Source organism: Sebastes fasciatus, chromosome 20 (assembly GCF_043250625.1).
Source record: "Sebastes fasciatus isolate fSebFas1 chromosome 20, fSebFas1.pri, whole genome shotgun sequence".
Classification (NCBI taxonomy): Eukaryota; Metazoa; Chordata; class Actinopteri; order Perciformes; family Sebastidae; genus Sebastes; species Sebastes fasciatus.
The window spans coordinates 25,803,776-25,824,618 of NC_133814.1; the positions used below are offsets into that span (position 1 = coordinate 25,803,776).

At 40.1% G+C, this 20,843-nt stretch overlaps 1 protein-coding gene and 1 long non-coding RNA gene across 3 annotated transcripts in view; one reads left to right on the forward strand and one right to left on the reverse strand.

Moving 5' to 3' along the window:
* Window positions 1-444: 444 nt before the first annotated feature.
* Window positions 445-1,794, reverse strand: LOC141758410 (uncharacterized). The gene is made up of 2 exons (XR_012591872.1): window positions 1,264-1,794; window positions 445-758 (listed from the first exon to the last, which is right to left on the reverse strand). It is a non-coding gene; the product is annotated as an uncharacterized LOC141758410 (long non-coding RNA).
* Window positions 1,795-13,228: 11,434 nt separating this feature from the next.
* The window catches only part of LOC141758935 (stonustoxin subunit beta-like), an 89,611-nt gene continuing 81,996 nt past the window's right edge, over window positions 13,229-20,843 (forward strand). Inside the window, exon 1 of one of the 2 annotated variants that reach the window (XM_074620773.1) lies at window positions 13,229-13,721. The gene's annotated coding sequence lies outside the window, so the exon portion shown is untranslated. The remainder of the gene's footprint in view (window positions 13,722-20,843) is intronic. The other variant, XM_074620772.1, reaches the window with a different exon arrangement.

Here is a 20,843-nt window from a genome sequence, read left to right on the forward strand (position 1 = left end):
AAATGTGTGTATTTATTTATGCATGATTTCCCCTTTGTATTTCACCCCTTATTTATTTCCTGTCTGTATTCTGTTCTTTATACTTTGTTTTGCACATTTCTTTTTTACATTTCATTATGCATTTTTTGCCTCATTAGGCAAATGAGGGAGCTGTCACTCCGTTGTCACCCATAAATAAATAAAAAGTAAATGCAAAAATAAATAAAAAATAAATGCAAAAATAAATAAATAAATCCAAAAATGTATAGAAATAAAAACATAAATAAATAAAAGGGAAAATTAAACAGAAGAGTAAATAAATAAGGTAATTAATACAAAGATGAATAAACTGCGTTTTTTTAGCTCTTAAACTGAACCTGCTAGAGCCTCTGAAAGACAGTGAAGTCGGTCGGGATCGCGGGTCTCAGAGGGTTAACAGGTAACATAAGGGGAAAAAAGGCCTGCTTCAAATCAAATGCATTTATTGCACCACCCTGTCACTTTCAGACTTCTCAAAATATACAGAAACAGTTAATCAGAACATGCCCCTTCATTAATCACAGACATTCAATCTAAATCCAGATATCCCATAATAATAGTAATAGAACAATAACAACACAAATAAGTCAGTAGAAATAATCTATCTCCTTTTAAACTGGACAGCAGCCCTCCACACGTCAGCTCCTTGTCCCAGTGTGATGTCCTCCGGTAAAGACTCGAGCCCCAGCAGGACTGGAAGGCCTTTCTGCTCCAAGTGGATCTCTAAGGTGGACCTGATGCTGCAGACAGCAGGGAGGGAGGGCACAGAGAAAACAACTGTTAGCACCGCATCCATTGTTTTCACCAGGAGCATGCCTATTCACTTCACCGTCCAGCTGCTGCTTCAATAGAGATGACCTGTGACTGAGGGGAGACAACTTAAAGCTCCTCTCCCCTGACAGATGGCCGCCTGGAGGGGTCACGCTCTGGTCCTGGAAGTCAAAAGGCTCCAAGATCCCGGGTGAGACCTCCACACTTTACTCTGATTAAAGCTGTCAGGAATCAATGGATTCCTTTAGATGAGGGTGGTAATCTCTGACCTGACAATAGGCACACTTCTTACATTCATGAGCTTACAAACAATTCCTAAAAACACCTCTTGGGTAAACTCGGGAATAGATGTCAATAATGCAAATGTTTTAGGATTGTTTTACCATTTGGTGCATCACCTCCAACAAAAACTCACAAATGGTGAGTTGTGTTTTCACTATAGAGGGGGTTTTAGTACAAATGGTTGGTGCTTACTCCCAGTGTGGTTGGTAACGCTGGTCGGGCGCGGCGATGCTCGTCATCAGCAGCAGGATTTCATGCAGCTCCAGAGAGAAAGTGTCAACATCTGTGACGGCGAGGAAAACCTTCAGCCCTTTCTTCTCCTCCTCGGACAGCTTCTGCTGGAACTCTGAGTGGTTTGAGGCCACAGGTATCGCTGTTAACAAGCATCTCTGATTCTTACAAACAGTCCCTTTAATATATATATATAAATATTTAAAAGTGGGCATGTCTGTAAAGGGGAGACTCGTGGGTACCCATAGAACCCATTTTCATTCACATATCTTCATATGATACCAGTATCTTCACTCTAGCTTTAAAACTGAGCCTGCTACAACCTCCTAACCTTGAAGGAATTAGTGGTGTTTATTTGCGTTAACGCGTTATTATCACGTTAACTTTTAACAGTTATAATTAACTTTGATGAAGTGAAAACACACTGTGAAAGGGTTAAATTGGTAGTGACCTGTCAATCACAAGGTAGCCCCGCCCTAAAGCATCCCCTGCTTTATGGTCTATCTGACTCTAGATGGGACCATCATTTACTAAATGAACATCATGCTGTATTGAAGAAGACCTGAAACTAGAGGTTGAGACCATAAACTCATGTTTACAATGTTTACTGGGGTAATAAATCAAGAGAGAAGTAGGCTCATTTTCTCATAGACTTCTATACAACCAGACTTCTTTTAGCACCCAGAGCCCCCTGCTGGCTGTTAGAGAGAATGCAGGTTTAAGACACTTCAGCATTGACTTCACTTCTCAGACCTGCAGGTAGCCCACTGGCGAGATCCAGGCGTCGTGAATGATAACCCTTTAACTATTGTGTGTTACTTCATGCACCTGCAGCCTCGTGGAACACAGCTCCTCCTTGATCTATTGTTGCTTGGATTTTAAATGGATTAACTCTGTCTTTGTTTACACTAGGATTTTCAGGTAATTATTGATCTTGATAATAATGTAGCGGTCTCAGGAACTCATGAATCAAATATCATACAAATGGTGTTTACATGGTATATAGTAGGAGAGGTATTGTAGCCTTAACCTTTACCTGACTATATGCAATCAGATGTTAGAAGACTTATCCAACCTGCTTCCTCTTAAAGGAGCTGCTCCCACTTTCACCTCCTCTATGAGCCTCACTTTGACCTCCGTCCTCAATGTGTGTCTGCGACATACTCCAACAAAAGTACAGCTTCAAAGAAATGGGATATGTTTATGGTATATGGTTGAGAATTATTTGAATTTCTCTCACAGTCTTTGATGCTTTGACTTCATATTATACTGTATATCTCAATGTATTCATGTATAGTTTTCAATGCAACTACATTCTACTGAGGAAATGGTTCCTATGAAACCTTTTCACACTGAGGTCTGTGGACTAATACAAAAACTGACATTGTTATTGGACTTGGTTTTGAAAACATCCCTTTCTCCCACCTTAGTTAGTCAGTGATTACTGTATTGAAGATAGTTATAAAGTCTGGATTATGTTTTCTATTGATTTAACCCTTTATTAGTTAGTCTCCTTGAGATCAAGATCTCCTTTTCAAGACAGACATGTGCAAACATACAGTATACAGCAAGCGTACCTTACAGGGAGAAGTCAGGCTGTTGTGGCTGATGGTGCTGAATCAAGCATCAGCACAGAGGGAGTAAAGTACCCACCACAACATGTTCAACTCAGGTCTTTACTCATTTCTTGACTTAAAGAGAGAACAATCTTATCCAACGGTTGGGTCAAGTTTCATCCATAAACGTCGAAAACCTCGAACCAACCACATACTGTAGGTCAGGGGTCAGCAACCTTTACTATCAAAAGAGCCATTTTAGGCAAAAAAAAATAAATAAAAAATCTGTCTGGAGCCGCAAAACATTTGATCATTGTGATGAAGGTAACACAGTTTATAGTCTAAGTATATAGTATATAAGTCTAATGCAGTGAGGGCCAAAGACACAATGTACTACGGAGTATTAGGGCCACATTGAGGGAAACAACATCTGAGATTTACAGAATAAAGTCCTAATATTACGAGAATAAAGTCATAACTTTACGAGAAAAAAAGAAAATAACACTTAAAATTATTTCTTTATAATATTATGACTTTATTCTCATAATACTAAAAAAATTTTTTTTTTAATTCATGACTTTATTCTCGAAATCTCAGATTCATTTTTTTTCCTCAATGTGGCCCTAATACTCCGTCGTACCATCGTACCATAGACCTACAACAATGATAAATAAAAATACAAATTATTATTATGTTGTCTAGTCTGCCGAATCCAAAGAAGACTTCCACCGGCCGAGCTAGCTAACTTCCTGTTAGCCCTGTGCTAATTTGAATGGGGATAAAATAATGAAATCGTGTGGCTCTTCTAGACTTTCCAAATGTTATCGGACTGAATTTATTAAATTGTGATAGTGAAACGAGTCATTCCGCGGGTTTGTAAAATAATGTATCCACTGTAGTGACGTAGTAGGCTACAGCTGCTACGGCAGAACCTACAACTCTGTTGTCTGGTTGTTCGTGTCGTGCTTTAGTTTAGAGGAGAGCAGATTCATAAATAACATTATCTAAAATAAAACTCAGAAATTGGTCATCGTTATTGTGGAAGCTTTTATCGTGAACATTTTCGAGATCGTTTTATCGCTCAGCCCTAGAACATTCTCATGAAGGTCATTTTGTAAGTCAAGTCAATTTTATTTGTATAGCCCAAAATCACAAATAAAAAATGTGCCTTAATGGGCTTTACAACCTGTACAGGATACGACACCCTCTGTCCTTTACAGTGAGACCCTCTCATCGGATAAGGAAAAACTCCCCCCTAAAAAAAACCCTCTTTTAATAAAGTCAAAATTCAGTGACAAATGACTTACCTCGACGTTGGAGGATTTGTTGTCCTAACCACTGACCATTTAAATGCATCATATTGCTTTCACAAAAATAATACATTCAATGTAAATAGAGACAAATTCATATATTCGCACGTCCCTTGGGTTTGTGCAAATAGAAATGTTCATCATTTTATTCTACTCAAACTAGACTACTATTCAAACTATTAATATTTCAGAAATTTGCTTTATATCAGGTTATAGTAGTATTAGTGTTTTTATGTAATGAAAACTATTTCAGTTCTTATTAAACTTCCTGGCCTGAACAAAGTCCTTTCTGTTAAATACATAGATGCCTTTCTGCCAAAGATTCTTTGTTGTTTCAGCAGTTACTCAGAAACTATTGCAACACTGGCAACCAATCAAGTATTTTTTCCACAGAAATCATCAGGTCATGGGAAGCTTTTTATTTTCATATTTATCAGTTGGCTAGGTGTGTCATTATTTCTGTAAAAAGCCTTCTGTTACACAACAACTACTATAAATCTTATTATGCTGGTTATATTGCTATTGTCCTCATTGTGGATGAGAGCCAGCAAGGCAGATGCCTTTCTGTAAAGTCGATGTTGTTGTTTCAGCAGTTACTCAGAAACTATGTATTCGTGGTGGGTGGGTCAAACGAACACAAGACTTTCAACCAGAGACCACTGTTCGTGTCCCGCGTGAAACAGTAAGTTATTTTGTCACGTCAGTCGTTAGTCATGTGACTTGTTAGTATCGCCAGTCTCGTGGGTCACAGGCTGTATTCAAAACTGCCTACTACATACAGTACTACTGACGAACGCAGTATGCAGTATAGAGTACATGCTGCATACTGCGTTCCTCAGTAGTATGCAGTATGAAACAGTTAAAGTGATGTATTTGCAGTATGCCAGGCCAGGCTTTAGCCTTTGAACAAGCTCTTAAAACACTGGATTAAAAAAACAAACTCGTACCATCGAAAATTACAACTTTGTAACTTAGTAATGTTCATAACTGTAAACTGTAAATGACCAGAGTCAACATGTTTTGTTTCATTTCACTTCACTTTAGCCATGACAAAAAGTTGCCAAAGTGTGATGCTGAACTTGAACTGGCCAAGTTTATGACATATTTGGGTTTTTTGTGGGGGGGGGGGTTCTGTTATGATGTAAGCCACATCTTTATTTTATTTAATGTTCTGTTGTTTTGAGATGCCTGGCTTTATGAAGGTTAATGTATGCATAATGAACGCCTCATTATTAAAGTTATAATGTGACTACAGGCGTCACGTGTTTCCATGTCCGGAGGCGTGTCATGGGAGGAAAACTTCCCCAGACTTGAAACTAGAGATTGAGACCATAAACTCATGTTTACAATGTTAACTGAGGTAATAAATCAAGAGAGAAGTAGGCTCATTATCTCATAGACTTCTATGCAACCAGACTTCTTTTAGCACCCAGAGCCCCCTGCTGGCTGTTAGAGAGAATGCAGGTTTAAGACACTTCAGCATTGACTTCACTTCTCAGACCTGCAGGTAGCCCACTGGCGAGATCCAGGCATCGTGATTGATGACCCTTTAACTATTGTGTGTTACTTCATGCACCTGCAGCCTCGTGGAACACAGCTCCTCCTTGATCTATTGTTGCTTGGATTTTAAATGGATTAACTCTGTCTTTGTTTACACTAGGATTTTCAGGTAATTATTGATCATGATAATAATGTAGAGGTCTCAGGAACTCATGAATCAAATATCATACAAATGGTGTTTACATGGTATATAGTAGGAGAGGTTTTGTAGCCTTAATCTTTATCTGACTATATGCAATCAGACGTTAGAAGACTTATCCAACCTGCTTCCTCTTAAAGGAGCTGCTTCCACTTTCACCTCCTCTATGAGCCTCACTTTGACCTCCGTCCTCAATGTGTGTCTGCGACATACTCCAACAAAAGTACAGCTTCAAAGAAATGGGATATGTTTATGGTATATGGTTGAGAATTATTTGAATTTCTCTCACAGTCTTTGATGCTTTGACTTCATATTATACTGTATATCTCAATGTATTCATGTATAGTTTTCAATGCAACTACATTCTACTGAGGAAATGGTTCCTATGAAACCTTTTCACACTGAGGTCTGTGGACTAATACAAAAACTGACATTGTTATTGGACTTGGTTTTGAAAACATCCCTTTCTCCCACCTTAGTTAGTCAGTGATTACTGTATTGAAGATAGTTATAAAGTCTGGATTATGTTTTCTATTGATTTAACCCTTTATTAGTTAGTCTCCTTGAGATCAAGATCTCCTTTTCAAGACAGACATGTGCAAACATACAGTATACAGCAAGCGTACCTTACAGGGAGAAGTCAGGCTGTTGTGGCTGATGGTGCTGAATCAAGCATCAGCACAGAGGGAGTAAAGTACCCACCACAACATGTTCAACTCAGGTCTTTACTCATTTCTTGACTTAAAGAGAGAACAATCTTATCCAACGGTTGGGTCAAGTTTCATACATAAACGTTGAAAACCTCGAACAAGCCACATAGCTCAGGGGTCAGCAACCTTTACTATCAAAAGAGCCATTTTAGGCAAAAATAAATAAATAAAAAATCTGTCTGGAGCCGCAAAACATTTGATCATTGTGATGAAGGTAACACAGTTTACAGTCTAAGTATATAGTATATAAGTCTAATGCAGTGAGGGCCAAAGACACAATGTACTACGGAGTATTAGGACCACATTGAGGGAAACAAATCTGAGATTTACAGAATAAAGTCATAACTTTACGAGAAAAAAAGAAAATAACACGTAAAATTACTTCTTTATAATATTATGACTTTATTCTCATAATACTAAAACCTTTTTTCTTTTAAACTTATGACTTTATTCTCATAATATTATGACTTTATTCTTGAAATCTCAGATTTATTTTTTTCCCTCAATGTGGCCCTAATACTCCGTCGTACCGTCGTACCATAGACCTACAACAATGATAAATAAAAATGAAAATGTAAACAAAAAAATCCACAGGGAGCCGCTGGAGAGGAGCTGAAGAGCTGCAGGTTGCTGACCCCTGGCATGGTGTAATCCAACCTCTTGGATTCCTGCTAAAATAACATCCCACTATGTTTGGCCTAGAGAGAGGACAGTCATTATTTGCACGGCCAAAAGACATTTCTTGTCGTTGAAATGCTTTCAGCATTTGAAAATAAAACAACACATCTTGATGAACCATTTTTCCAGTGAGGACAGTCTGGCTCATGACAGTTTTGTACAAATCATCCTTTTATAAGGTTTTCATATTCCCTGACAGGACTGAGGAATTCTGACGAATATATTACGGCTTTCAGCCGATCAGTTCTCTCTGACTATGTGTATTTTGATCCAGAAGCAGATTAAAAATGCAGTTTAACATTTTCTATTATTGAAACAACGTAATTACAGGATTGCACATCCCTTTTGGACGGGCCATGGGGGTCCAGACCCGTCCAAAAAGGTCACTGTGCCCCCTCAGCTGAATTCTCTCCTGACAAAAAACTAAACTGAAATAACAGCTAAGCTATAAGTAAAATTAAGTCATTCAGTTTGGTAATGGAAGGACTTAACACTGGAATGCAAAATAAAGCACAAAACAGTGATAGTTTTGCATTTAGGAAACAACTAGGACATGTACTTGGGCTTGATTACATTGTTTTCTTTTGGAGTGTCCTAACTGGCTGCGAACAACACGGCGCTGCACAGCGACACGGCGCTGCACAGCGACACGGCGCTGCACAGCGACACGGCGCTGCACAGCGCGGCGTGGCGTTTTGTCTGAACTTCTATCGGATACACGGTTCCTATTTTTTCCTGTCACTCACATTGAGAGGAACGGCTGATTAGTTTAGATAAAATGAGCCGAGAAAACCGGGTCAGTTGTCCTGGATGTAAATGAAAATATTAACTTGATTACTGACACTTTCAGCACAGGCATTGACGCTAGCAGTTATATGTAATAAAGTTCACTATTGAAACTTTATTACGAGCTACCTGTCAAAAAATATAACAGCCACCTCACTAATGGTTCAAATAAAACATGAACACACAGCACAAAGAGACAACTATGGAAACTCTGGGATATATGAGCCGTCACTACAATATTCCAGTCAGAAGCCTCGTTTTGATCCGCTCCGTTTGCGTGTTTGTTTGTTGTTGTTTTTTTTAATCTAGCTCAATAGAAAAGAATGAGAGAAAGTAGACCTACAAACCTGGTGCATTAAAGCACAATTAGGACCAAGAGAGTAAAAGGCATCCTGTGCTCCTCTCACATCTTACTACTTCTACCTGTTTGGATTATTCTGTTCAGTATTGTGGAATAAAACAATGGACTAATGTTACACTACAGCAGGCTGAGCAGGGACAACAACTGGTGAGTGAAACATCCACATTTAGTCTTTATTAACTTCAATTATAGTAATGAAGAAATCAGTCAGACTGTTAGATTAATGTGTTGTTTAACTGTCTGTTTACTGGATCTCAGCACCCGTGTGTGCACATTTTGACCCTGGCACGAGCAAGACGCAGGGCGTGCCTGAGGAGTTATCTGTAGCCTCCAGTACCTCCTCATTTCACTACTGAGGAGTTATTAGACCCTAACCCTAACCATATCTGTAGCCTCCAGTACCTCCTCATTTCAAAACAGAAACCAAAATAAGGTGGCAGCAGGCTGGAGAACATCACTAGATAACAACCTACTCCCATTTGGTTATATGGTATGTTATTTCCAGTAAATATCATAAATAAAACGTGTTTTCTGATAAAAAAAAAGTACGAACGTAGGAAGATAACAAGTACTACTAACATCTTTGAGGTGGTTACGTCTTCAGCTACAGTCTGATCTGGAGCTCACAGCTGATATGTTCCTGGTTTGTTTACATGATGTAACAGAAGTGCAGATTTAACGTATTTAGTGGACAGAGAGCTTCAGATGCGCGATGCAGCGCGATAGTTGGACGCTCTCATCCAGTTAGGACACGGTGTTAGTTTATAACCTGTTTTTGTGGACATAACAGCATGTGTGTGTGTGTGTGTGCGTGCGTGCCTGTGCGCATAAGTGGCAGTATGTATACACCTCTCTGTCAGCTTATTTCTTTCATGAAACATGATAATGTTAAAGATACACTTAATAAAGGCTATATGAGGTGAAATAAAAAGCTGATTGCCCATCCGCCCCTAACACTCTGGCGCCGACCCTGGGGGCACCCTGACCGGTCTGCAGCTACGCAACAAACTGCTCCTCACTGTGTGTTCTGACACCTTTCTATCGGAACCAGCATTCACTTTTCCAGCAGTTTGATCTCCAGTAGCTCTTCTATTGGATCAGACAACACGGGCCAGCCTTCGCTCCTCACGTGCATCAATGAGCCTCGGGGTCTGACCCTGTCGCCGGTTCACCGGTTTTCCTTCCTTGGACCACTTTTGGTATGTCCTGACCACTGCAGACCGGGAACATCCCACAAGAGCTGCAGTTCTGGAGATGCTCTGAACCGGTCGTCTAGCCAGCACTATTTGGCCCTTGTTGTCAAAGTCGCTCACATCCTGACGCTGGCCCATTTTTCTTCTTCCAACACAAAGTTCAAAGTTCAAAATGTTCACTTGCTGTCTAATATATTCCCCCCACTGCCAGGTGCCATGGTAACGTGATAATCAATGTTATTCTCTTTCCCAGTCAGTGGTCATTATCTTGTTAATGTTATGGCTGATCGGTGTATTTTGGCAGAAAGGCATATGGGTATTTAACAGAAAGAACTTTGTTCAGGTCAGGAAGTTTAATAGTGCCCAGTTTCCAACAAACATAGCAAACAGGATGCAAACAGCGGTCTCCTGCATGGTCTGCTGACCAAACTATCCACCCTAAGAGGTTTTGCAGTGCTAAAATAACATCCCACTACGTTTGGCCTAGAGAGAGGACAGTCATTATTTGCACGGCAAAAAGACATTTCTTGTCGTTGAAATGCTTTCAGCATTTGAAAAAACCCAACACATCTTGATGAACCATTTTTCCAGTGAGGACAGTCTGGCTCATGTCAGTTTAGTACAAATCATCATTTTACAAGGTTTTCATATTCCCTGACTGGACTGAGGAATTCTGCCGAATTTATTACGGCTTTCAGCCGATCAGTTCTCTCTGACTATGTGTATTCTGATCCAGAAGCAGATTAAAAATGCATTTAACATTTTATATTATTGAAACAACACAATTACAGGATTGCACATCCCTGGTGAACATAATGCTCGAAGGGCACCACCGACTAGTCGACAACTTGGACCACTAGCCAGTGCTGTGGAAAGTCATCAAGTTATGGATAACAGGCATATAGCCAGCATAATAAGATTTACACTAGTTAATGTGTAACAGACGTTTTCCTATAGAAGTGAAAACACACCTAGTGGTAAATATGACTATAAAGACCTTCCCATGACCTGATGATTTCTGTGGAACAAATACTTGATTAGTGTTGTAATAGTTTCTGAGTAACTGCTGAAACAACAAAATAGGTTTTATAGATGATGGACACCCGAACATACAGTAAGAAAGACACCGATCAGCCATCACATTATGACCACCGGCCTAATATCGAGTAGGTCCCCCTCCTAGACCTCTGAAGGTCTGCTGTGGTATCTGGCACCAAGCCGTCAGTAGCAGATCCTTTAAGTCCTGTATAAGTTGCGAGGTGGGGCCTCCGTGGATCGGCCTTGTTTGTCCAGCACATCCCACAGATGCTCCATCGGATTGAGATCTGGAGAATTTGGAGGCCGAGTCAACACCTCCAACTCGTCGTTGTGTTCCTCTAACCATTCTTGAACCATGTTTGCAGTGTGGCAGGGCGCATTATCCTGCTGAAAGAGGTCACTGCCATTAGGGAATACCGTTTCCATGACACTTTTTGGCGGTGGACACGGGTCAGCACGGGGCACCCAGCGTCGGCGTTAGGGACGGGCCATGGGGGTCCAGGCCCGTCCAAAAAGGTCACTGTGCCCCCTGAGCTGAATTCTCTCCTGACAAAAAACTAAACTGAAATAACAGCTAAGCTATAAGTAAAATGAAGTCATTCAGTTTGGTAATGGAAGGACTTAACACTGCAATGCAAAATAAAGCACAAAACAGTGATAGTTTTGCATTTAGGAAACAACTAGGACATGTACTTGGGCTTGATTACATTGTTTTCTATTGGAGGGTCCGAACTGGCTGCGAACAACACGGCGCTGCACAGCGACACGGCGCTGCACAGCGACACGGCGCTGCACAGCGACACGGCGCTGCACAGCAACACGGCGCTGCACAGCAACACGGCGCTGCACAGCGCGGCGTGACGTTTTGTCTGAACTTCTATCGGATACCTTGTTCCTATTTTTTCTTGTCACTCATATTGAGAGGAACGGCTGATTAGTTTAGATAAAATGAGCCGAGAAAACCGGGTCAGTTGTCCTGGATGTAAATGAAAATATTAACTTGATTACTGACACTTTCAGCACAGGCATTGACGCTCGCAGTTATATGTAATAAAGTTCACTAGTGAAACTTTATTACGAGCTACCTGTCAAAAAATATAACAGCCACCTCACTAATGGTTCAAATAAAACATGAACACACAGCACAAAGAGACAACTATGGAAACTCTGTGAAATATGAGCTGTCACTACAATATTCCAGTCAGAAGCCTCGTTTTGATCCGCTCCGTTTGCGTGTTTGTTTGTTGTTGTTTTTTTTAATCTAGCTCAATAGAAAAGAATGAGAGAAAGTAGACCTACAAACCTGGTGCATTAAAGCACAATTAGGACCAAGAGAGTAAAAGGCATCCTGTGCTCCTCTCACATCTTACTACTTCTACCTGTTTGGATTATTCTGTTCAGTATTGTGGAATAAAACAATGGACTAATGTTATACAGCAGGCTGAGCAGGGACAACAACTGGTGAGTGAAACATCCACATTTAGTCTTTATTAACTTCAATTATAGTAATGAAGAAATCAGTCAGACTGTTAGATTAATGTGTTGTTTAACTGTCTGTTAACACATTTTGACCCTGGCACGAGCAAGACGCAGGGCGTGCCTGAGGAGTTATCTGTAGCCTCCAGTACCTCCTCATTTCACTACAGAAACCGAAATAAGGTGGCAGTTGGCTGGAGAACATCACTAGATAACAAGCTACTTGCTCTTGGTTATATGGTATGTTATTTCCAGTAAATATCAAAAATAAAACGTGTTTTCTGATAAAAAAAAAGTACGAACGTAGGAAGATAACAAGTACTACTAACATCTTTGAGGTGGTTACGTCTTCAGCTACAGTCTGATCTGGAGCTCACAGCTGATATGTTCCTGGTTTGTTTACATGATATAACAGAAGTGCATAGTTAACGTATTCAGTGGACAGAGAGCGTCAGATGCGCGATGCAGCGCGATAGTTGGACGCTCTCATCCAGTTAGGACACGGTGTTAGTTTATAACCTGTTTTTGTGGACATAACAGCATGTGTGTGTGTGTGCGTGCGCGCCTGTGCGCATAAGTGGCAGTATGTATACACCTCTCTGTCAGTTTATTTCTTTCATGAAACATGATAATGTTAAAGATACACTTAATAAAGGCTATATGAGGTGAAAAAAAAGCCCCCACTGTGTGTTCTGACACCTTTCTATTGGAACCAGCATTCACTTTTTCCAGCAGTTTGATCTCCAGTAGCTCTTCTATTGGATCAGACAACACGAGCCAGCCTTCGCTCCCCAAGTGCATCAATGAGCCTCGGGTCTGACCCTGTCGCCGGTTCACCGGTTTTCCTTCCTTGGACCACTTTTGGTAGGTCCTGACCACTGCAGACCGGGAACATCCCACAAGAGCTGCAGTTCTGTAGATGCTCTGACCCGGTCGTCTAGCCAGCACTATTTTGGCCCGTGTTGTCAGAGTCGCTCACATCTTTACGCTGGCCCATTTTGTCTGCTTCCAACACAAAGTTCAAAGTTCAAAATGTTCACTTGCTGTCTAATATATATATTGCAGTATGCCAGGTCAGGCTTTAGCCTTTGAACAAGCTCTTAAAGCACTGGATTAAAAAAACAAACTCGTATCATCGAAAATTACAACTTTGTAACTTAGTAATGTTCATAACTGTAAACTGTAAATGACCAGAGTCAACATGTTTTGTTTCATTTAATTTCACTTTAGCCATGACAACAAGTTGCCAAAGTGTGATGCTGAACTTGAACTGGCCAAGTTTATGACATATTTGATTTTTTTTGGGGGGGGGAGGGGTTCTGTTATGATGTAAGCCACATCTCTATTTTATTTAATGTTGTGTTGCTTTGAGATGCCTGGCTTTATAAAGGTTAATGTATGCATAATGAACGCCTCATTATTAAAGTTTTAATGTGACTACAGGCGTCACGTGTTGTCATGTCTGGAGGCGTGTCATGGGAGGAGTCGGCAGTAGAGACTATATGACAGGATATAAATAATCTCACAACATCACAGATCATCACTCTGGAAGCTCCAGTTGAAAGTCAAGAAGACTCCTACACGACTCAGCTGATCTACACAACTTCACCAGGTGAGGACAAACTGGACGGACAGAGGGTGATAAAACCAGATATATATACAGTAGTAGACCTTTACTGAACTCTGTGTAAAACTATCACTGTCGGATTGATTGATTGATTGATTGATTGATTGATTGATTGATTGACTTACTTAATCGTCCACCTCAGCTATGTTTCTTGATGCCATGACTAGAATTTTTCACCAACATTCACCGTGTCATTTTAGTTGCCTAAGCTTCACCAATCCTCCACAACCGAGGTGGGAGATGAGAAAACGTTCATTTCAATCATTTTTGTGTGGGTCATATTGGTTTTAGTCCGTTCTGATAATGTCATCTTATCGATGGGGGAGCCAGATCAGAACATTGTAGGGCTGGATGATATGGCTAAATTGTTACCACGATATGTTTTTTTATATTGATTGATATTGATAATGATTACCATATATATTTATTAATAATAATAATAATAATAATAATAATAATAATAATGCTCAATTCCCAGTTTTAAGAGTATTCTCCTCAGGACAGAACCCTAAAGAATGCAGTAGGTTAATTATGGTTTACAATATACCATTATTTATGATCAGAATGTGTCGGGTCATTGAGGGTTGATTACAGTATATACAACACTTCTTGTTGACCATCTCACTGTTGCACTACTTTTGAGCATGTGCACCAGAGACTTCTGCTGGAACTGGACTAACATAAAGACACTAATGGAATATCTGCACATTATTTTTGACAATATAAAAATATAAATAACTGTTAAAGGATCATTAATAACAAACAGTAGAGGGCAGCGTCTAGTCTGCCGAATCCAAAGAAGACTTCCACCGGCCGAGCTGGCTAACTTCCGGTTAGCCCTGTGCTAATTTGAATGGGGATAAAATAATGAAGTCGTGTGGCTCTTCTAGACTTTCCAAATGTTATCGGACTGAATTTATTAAATTGTGATAGTGAAACGAGTCATTCCGCGGGTTTGTAAAATAATGTATCCACTGTAGTGACGTAGTAGGCAACAGCTGCTACGGCAGAACCTACAACTCTGTTGTCTGGTTGTTCGTGTCGTGCTTTAGTTTAGAGGAGAGCAGATTCATAAATAACATTATCTAAAATAAAACTCAGAAATCGGTCATCGTTATTGTGGAAGCTTTTATCGTGAACATTTTCGAGATCGTTTTATCGCCCAGCCCTAGAACATTCTCATGAAGGCCATTTTGTAAGTCAAGTCAATTTTATTTGTAAAGCCCAAAATCACAAATAAAAAATGTGCCTTAATGGGCTTTACAACCTGTACAGGATACGACACCCTCTGTCCTTTACAGTGAGACCCTCTCATCGGATAAGGAAAAACTCCCCCCTAAAAAAAACCTCTTTTAATAAAGTCAAAATTCAGTGACAAATGACTTACCTCGACGTTGGAGGATTTGTTGTCCTAACCACTGAGTTATGACCATTTAAATGCATCATATTGCTTTCACAAAAATAATACATTCAATGTAAATAGAGACAAATTCATATATTCACACGTCCCTTGGGTTTGTGCAAATAGAAATGTTCATCATTTTATTCTCTTCAAACTAGACTACTATTCAAAATATTAATATTTCAGAAATGTGCTTTATATCAGGTTATAGTAGTATTAGTGTTTTTATGTAATGAAAACTATTTCAGTTATTATTAAACTTCCTGGCCTGAACAAAGTCCTTTCTGTTAAAATTGCTGAACGCACCACCTGAGCCACAGCGACTATGGCTTGTACAGACTGCGAAAAACTCACTCGGATGATAGCCGAACTGGAGCTAAGAGTCAAAACCCTCATAGAGATCAGAGAGACCGAAGACTTTATTGACTCCATGCTATCTAATAGCCCGGAGGCTAAGCTACAGGCAAATGAGCCACCCTTGAAACCGGCTTTCTCCCCACCAGCCAGTGGACCAGATGAGGCATGGCCCGCTCCCGGAAAATGGATTAACACCCAGGACAAGAAGCGGAAAAAGCGATGCAGAAACTCTTCCCACATCGCCTCTTTTCCTGTCCCGCTCGGAAATAGATTCGAACCACTGGGAACTCTTCACACACAAGGCGAAAAGGCACAGGAGTGCTAGCTGCGCTGCTAACGAGCATAAAGGGCCCGGATCCCCGACGCACCGTGACGGTAGCTACTCAACACCGACACGTCCTCAACAATACCAAGATTATCATCCACGCTGGCTCGTTTGACATCCTGCACAAAAAAACTGGCACTGAGATACTTAAAAAACATTTCACCCAGCTACTGAACACACTAAACAGATATCAAGATGTATCCATCAGTGGACCGATTGCATGTTTTCGCAGAGGAAAAGAAGCCTTCAGTCGACTCCTGTCTTTCAACACATGGCTGGCATCTGTCTGTTTTACACACAAATGGAGATTTATTGACAACTTCAACGTCTTTTGGAACTGTGCAGACCGTTTTCAAGCTGATGGACCCAAACCGTAGAGGGTCTAGACTACTAACAGCAAACATCAGTCACGCGCTCTCGACCACCTCAAACAGACAGAATCAAGCATCACTCCCTACCCCTGCTGTGTCTAAGTTGACTGACGCATCCCAAACCTCCTCCCATGGAACAGAACAGAACACTCAAACAGCCTCCTGCAAAGACACGAGCCCTGCACAGTCCCTCACCTCCTCAACGAATTCCCCTCTGATAGCAAGCCACCTTGAACTCAGTGTTATGGCCTTCAGCCCGAAGAAAAGCAACGTTAGGACAGCCACCATGCTATTTCATTAAACATACCGGTCATCATAAACAGCAAATGGCATGGTAAAATGCGTGGTTATAAACCTGAAACTCGTCCTAGAAGTCTGAAAACTATCCATGTTACAAATATATCTCCTCCTGTTTTATCTATTAATACCCCACAGATGAAACTGGCCCTTCTAAATGTCAGATCTCTAAATAACAAAACCTTTCTAGTTAACGATCTGGTCAAAGAAAACCACTTAGATCGCATCTGTCTAACAGAAACTTGGTTAAACGATGACACGGCAACAGCAACACTGATAAAAGCGTCTCCGCCTGATTACAGCTTCCACCAAGTTTCTAGGAAATCAAAAAGAGGTGGAGGAGTCGCAGCTATTTTCTCATCTAAACTGTTGTTCAAAATCGCCGAGCTAGGTGAATTTACATCAATTGAATATCTTGCTATAGAGCTCAGAACTGAATCAATACTGCTTGTTATTATATACCGGCGACCCAAGCACTCGCCAATATTCATACAAGAATTCTCTGAACTATTATCACTATGTGTCACCAGATATGACAAAGTAGTTCTAAACGGACACCTAAATATCCACGTCAATAAAAACCCAAGAACTATTTAGCTTTTAAATCTCCTTGACAGTTTCGATCTAACTCAACACATTACAGATCCAACACACCGGCACGGAAACACACTAGATCTAGTAATAACAAATGGACTAAACATCAATAACATCTCAATAACTGATCTACCTCTTTCTGACCATCATTGTATACTTTTTGATGTGGAAATCATCTTAACAGAAACCACAAAAGAATTCTTAGTCCAAAGAAGATATCTAGATGATGAAGCTACAGCAAAATGTTCTGAGCAGATTGCTCTATATGAGCCAACTAGTCATGAATGCTCTCTGAATGAAATGGTAGAGAACCTCAATGATGCACTATCATCTGTGTTAGACTCTGTAGCTCCACTGAAAACCAAAAAGAAGTTTACATGCAGAACCTCCCCATGGCTGAGAAATAAAAATGTTAGTGAATATAAAAGAAAATGCCGCGCAGCAGAGAGAAAATGGAGAAAAACAAAGACCACTATCCACTACGATATCTATAAAGATACACTAACTACCTATAACAAAACCATCCGTCTAGCAAGGAAAGCTTATTTTTCCGGCATTATTACAGAAAACGCCGGAAATTCCAGAGTTCTTTTCTCCACCATTGACCAGCTGCTAAACACTGTCCCTGTCCCCCCGCTATCCTCAGCAGCTAAATGTGAAGAGCTTTCCCTATTCTTCAAGAACAAAATAACTTCGATCAGAGCTAGTATCACTACTAGTGGAGGTGAAACTGACATCAGTAGATCCTGCAACGTAACCATGAGCACTTTTACATGTATCACACTAAGTGAACTTTCCAAAACCGTCAGCGAATGTAACTCTACAACCTCAGATATTGATCCTTTACCCACAACATTCTTTAAGCGAGTGTTTGATAGTGTCTCAGGTCCGCTCCTAGACATTATAAACACATCCCTTAGAACTGGCGTTTTCCCAGATGCCTTTAAAACAGCTGTTGTAAAGCCCCTATTAAAGAAACCCAAATTGGATAACAGTACACTAGCAAACTACAGACCGATATCAAATCTTCCTTTTATTAGTAAAGTATTGGAAAAGATAGTATTAGTCCAATTAAATTCCTTTCTTGAAGAAAATAACATCTTGGAAGTCTCTCAGTCAGGTTTCAGAAAATATCACAGCACTGAAACTGCTCTCACCAAAATAATTAGCGACCTCAGACTTAACTCTGATGCAAATAAAGTATCTATCCTTATCCTGTTAGATCTTAGTGCGGCATTTGATACCATTGATCACGACATCCTAATCAATAGATTTGAAAAGCTTACTGGGCTCACTGATAGTGTACTGAACTGGATCAAAACATATATCAGAGGAAGGAAGTTTTATGTTAGCCTAGGAGACCATATGTCTAAGAAACATGAAAACTGCTACGGGGTTGCACAAGGAAGCTGCTTAGGTCCATCACTCTTTTCTCTTTATATGTTACCACTCGGTGACATCATCAGAGAACATAATATTGATTTCCATAGCTATGTGGATGACACACAATTGTATATATCCGCTGAACCTAATGATGCGACAGCCATAAATTCCATTACAAACTGCTTGTTGGCAATAAACAAATGGATGAACAATAACTTTCTCAAATTAAATGAGGACAAAACTGAAGTTCTACTTATCGGCCCCAAATCCAAAAAGAGAGATGCTAACCACGAATCTCGGAGGTTTAACCGCCTGGCTTAAACCTGAGGTGACAAGTCTCGGTGTCATCCTGGACGCAGATTTGAATTTCAACTCCCATATTAACAAAGTGACCAAAATAGCTTTCTTTCACCTCAGGAACATAGCGAAGGTACGATCATTCATAAAACAAAATGATGCTGAGAAGCTAATTCATGCTTTCATATCCAGCCGGTTGGACTACTGTAATGCACTCTTCACTTGTCTTCCCAAGAAAACCACTGGAAGACTCCAGCTCATCCAAAACTCTGCAGCTAGATTATTAACAAAAACTAAAAGGAGAGAACACATCAGTCCTGTCCTAGCTACTTTACACTGGCTTCCTGTTACCTTCAGAATTGACTTCAAGGTCCTCCTCCTCACATACAAAGCACTAAATGGACAAGGACCTAGCTACATTGCTAACTCCCTTACAAACTACACACCAGCGAGAACACTGCGATCATCAGATGCAGGTCTATTAGAGGTCACCAGAAGCAGTCGTAAGAAGATCGGTGATGCGGCCTTTGTCAACTATGCCCCAAAATTATGGAACGCACTACCCATAAATATTAGGGAAGCAAACACGCTAGACATTTTCAAAAGACATCTTAAAACCTATCTTTTTACCAGCGCATTTCTCTGTAACTTGCACTACGAATTTTATCTTGCACTATTTATATTTTACTATTTCTACTGTTCTAAAATGTTTTATTACTTTTATCATGATTATTTTGACTCCATGCACTGCTCTTGCTAATTGTTTTTTATTGATTTTATGTAAAGCACTTTGAACTGCAACTCCTGTATGAAATGTGCTATATAAATAAAGTCTTACTTACTTACTAAATACATAGATGCCTTTCTGCCAAATATTCTTTGTTGTTTCAGCAGTTACTCAGAAACTATTGCAACACTGGGCACTAATCAAGTATTTTTTCCACAGATATCATCAGGTCATGGGAAGCTTTTTATTTTCATATATATCAGTTGGCTAGGTGTGTCATTATTTCTGTAAAAAGCCTTCGGTTACACAACAACTACTATAAATCTTATTAAGCTGGTTAGATGCCTATCCTCATTGTGGATGAGAGCCAGCAAGGCAGATGCCTTTCTGTAAAATCGATGTTGTTGTTTCAGCAGTTACTCAGAAACTATGTATTCGTGGTGGGTGGGTCAAACGAACACAAGACTTTCAACCAGAGACCACTGTTCATGTCCCGCGTGAAACAGTAAGTTATTTTGTCACGTCAGTCGTTAGTCATGTGACTTGTTAGTATCGCCCGTCTCGTGGGTCACAGGCCATATTCAAAACTGCCTACTACATACAGTACTACTGACGAACGCAGTATGCAGTATAGAGTACATGCTGCATACTGCGTTCCTCAGTAGTATGCAGTATGAAACAGTTAAAGTGATGTATTTGCAGTATGCCAGGCCAGGCTTTAGCCTTTGAACAAGCTCTTAAAGCACTGGATTAAAAAAACAAACTCGTACCATCGAAAATTACAACTTTGTAACTTAGTAATGTTCATAACTGTAAACTGTAAATGACCAGAGTCAACATGTTTTGTTTCATTTAATTTCACTTAAGCCATGACAACAAGTTGCCAAAGTGTGATGCTGAACTTGAACTGGCCAAGTTTATGACATATTTTTTTGGGGGGGGGTTCTGTTATGATGTAAGCCACATCTTTATTTTATTTAATGTTGTGTTGTTTTGAGATGCCTGGCTTTATAAAGGTTAATGTATGCATAATGAACGCCTCATTATTAAAGTTATAATGTGATTACAGGCATCATGTGGTTCCGTGTCCGGAGGCGTGTCATGGGAGGAAAACTTCACCAGGTGAGGACAAACTGGACGGACAGAGGGTGATGAAACCAGATATATATACAGTATTAGACCTTTACTGAACTCTGTGTAAAACTATAACTGTCGGATTGATTGATCGACTGACTTACTGCATTTCCATGCACAATAGACTGTCAGGCTTTCTGTCTCTTAACTCTCACCATTACTTAATAGTGTAAATCAAGTACTGAAGGTCGTCTGGTCACTTTTCTCAACAGGATGGAGA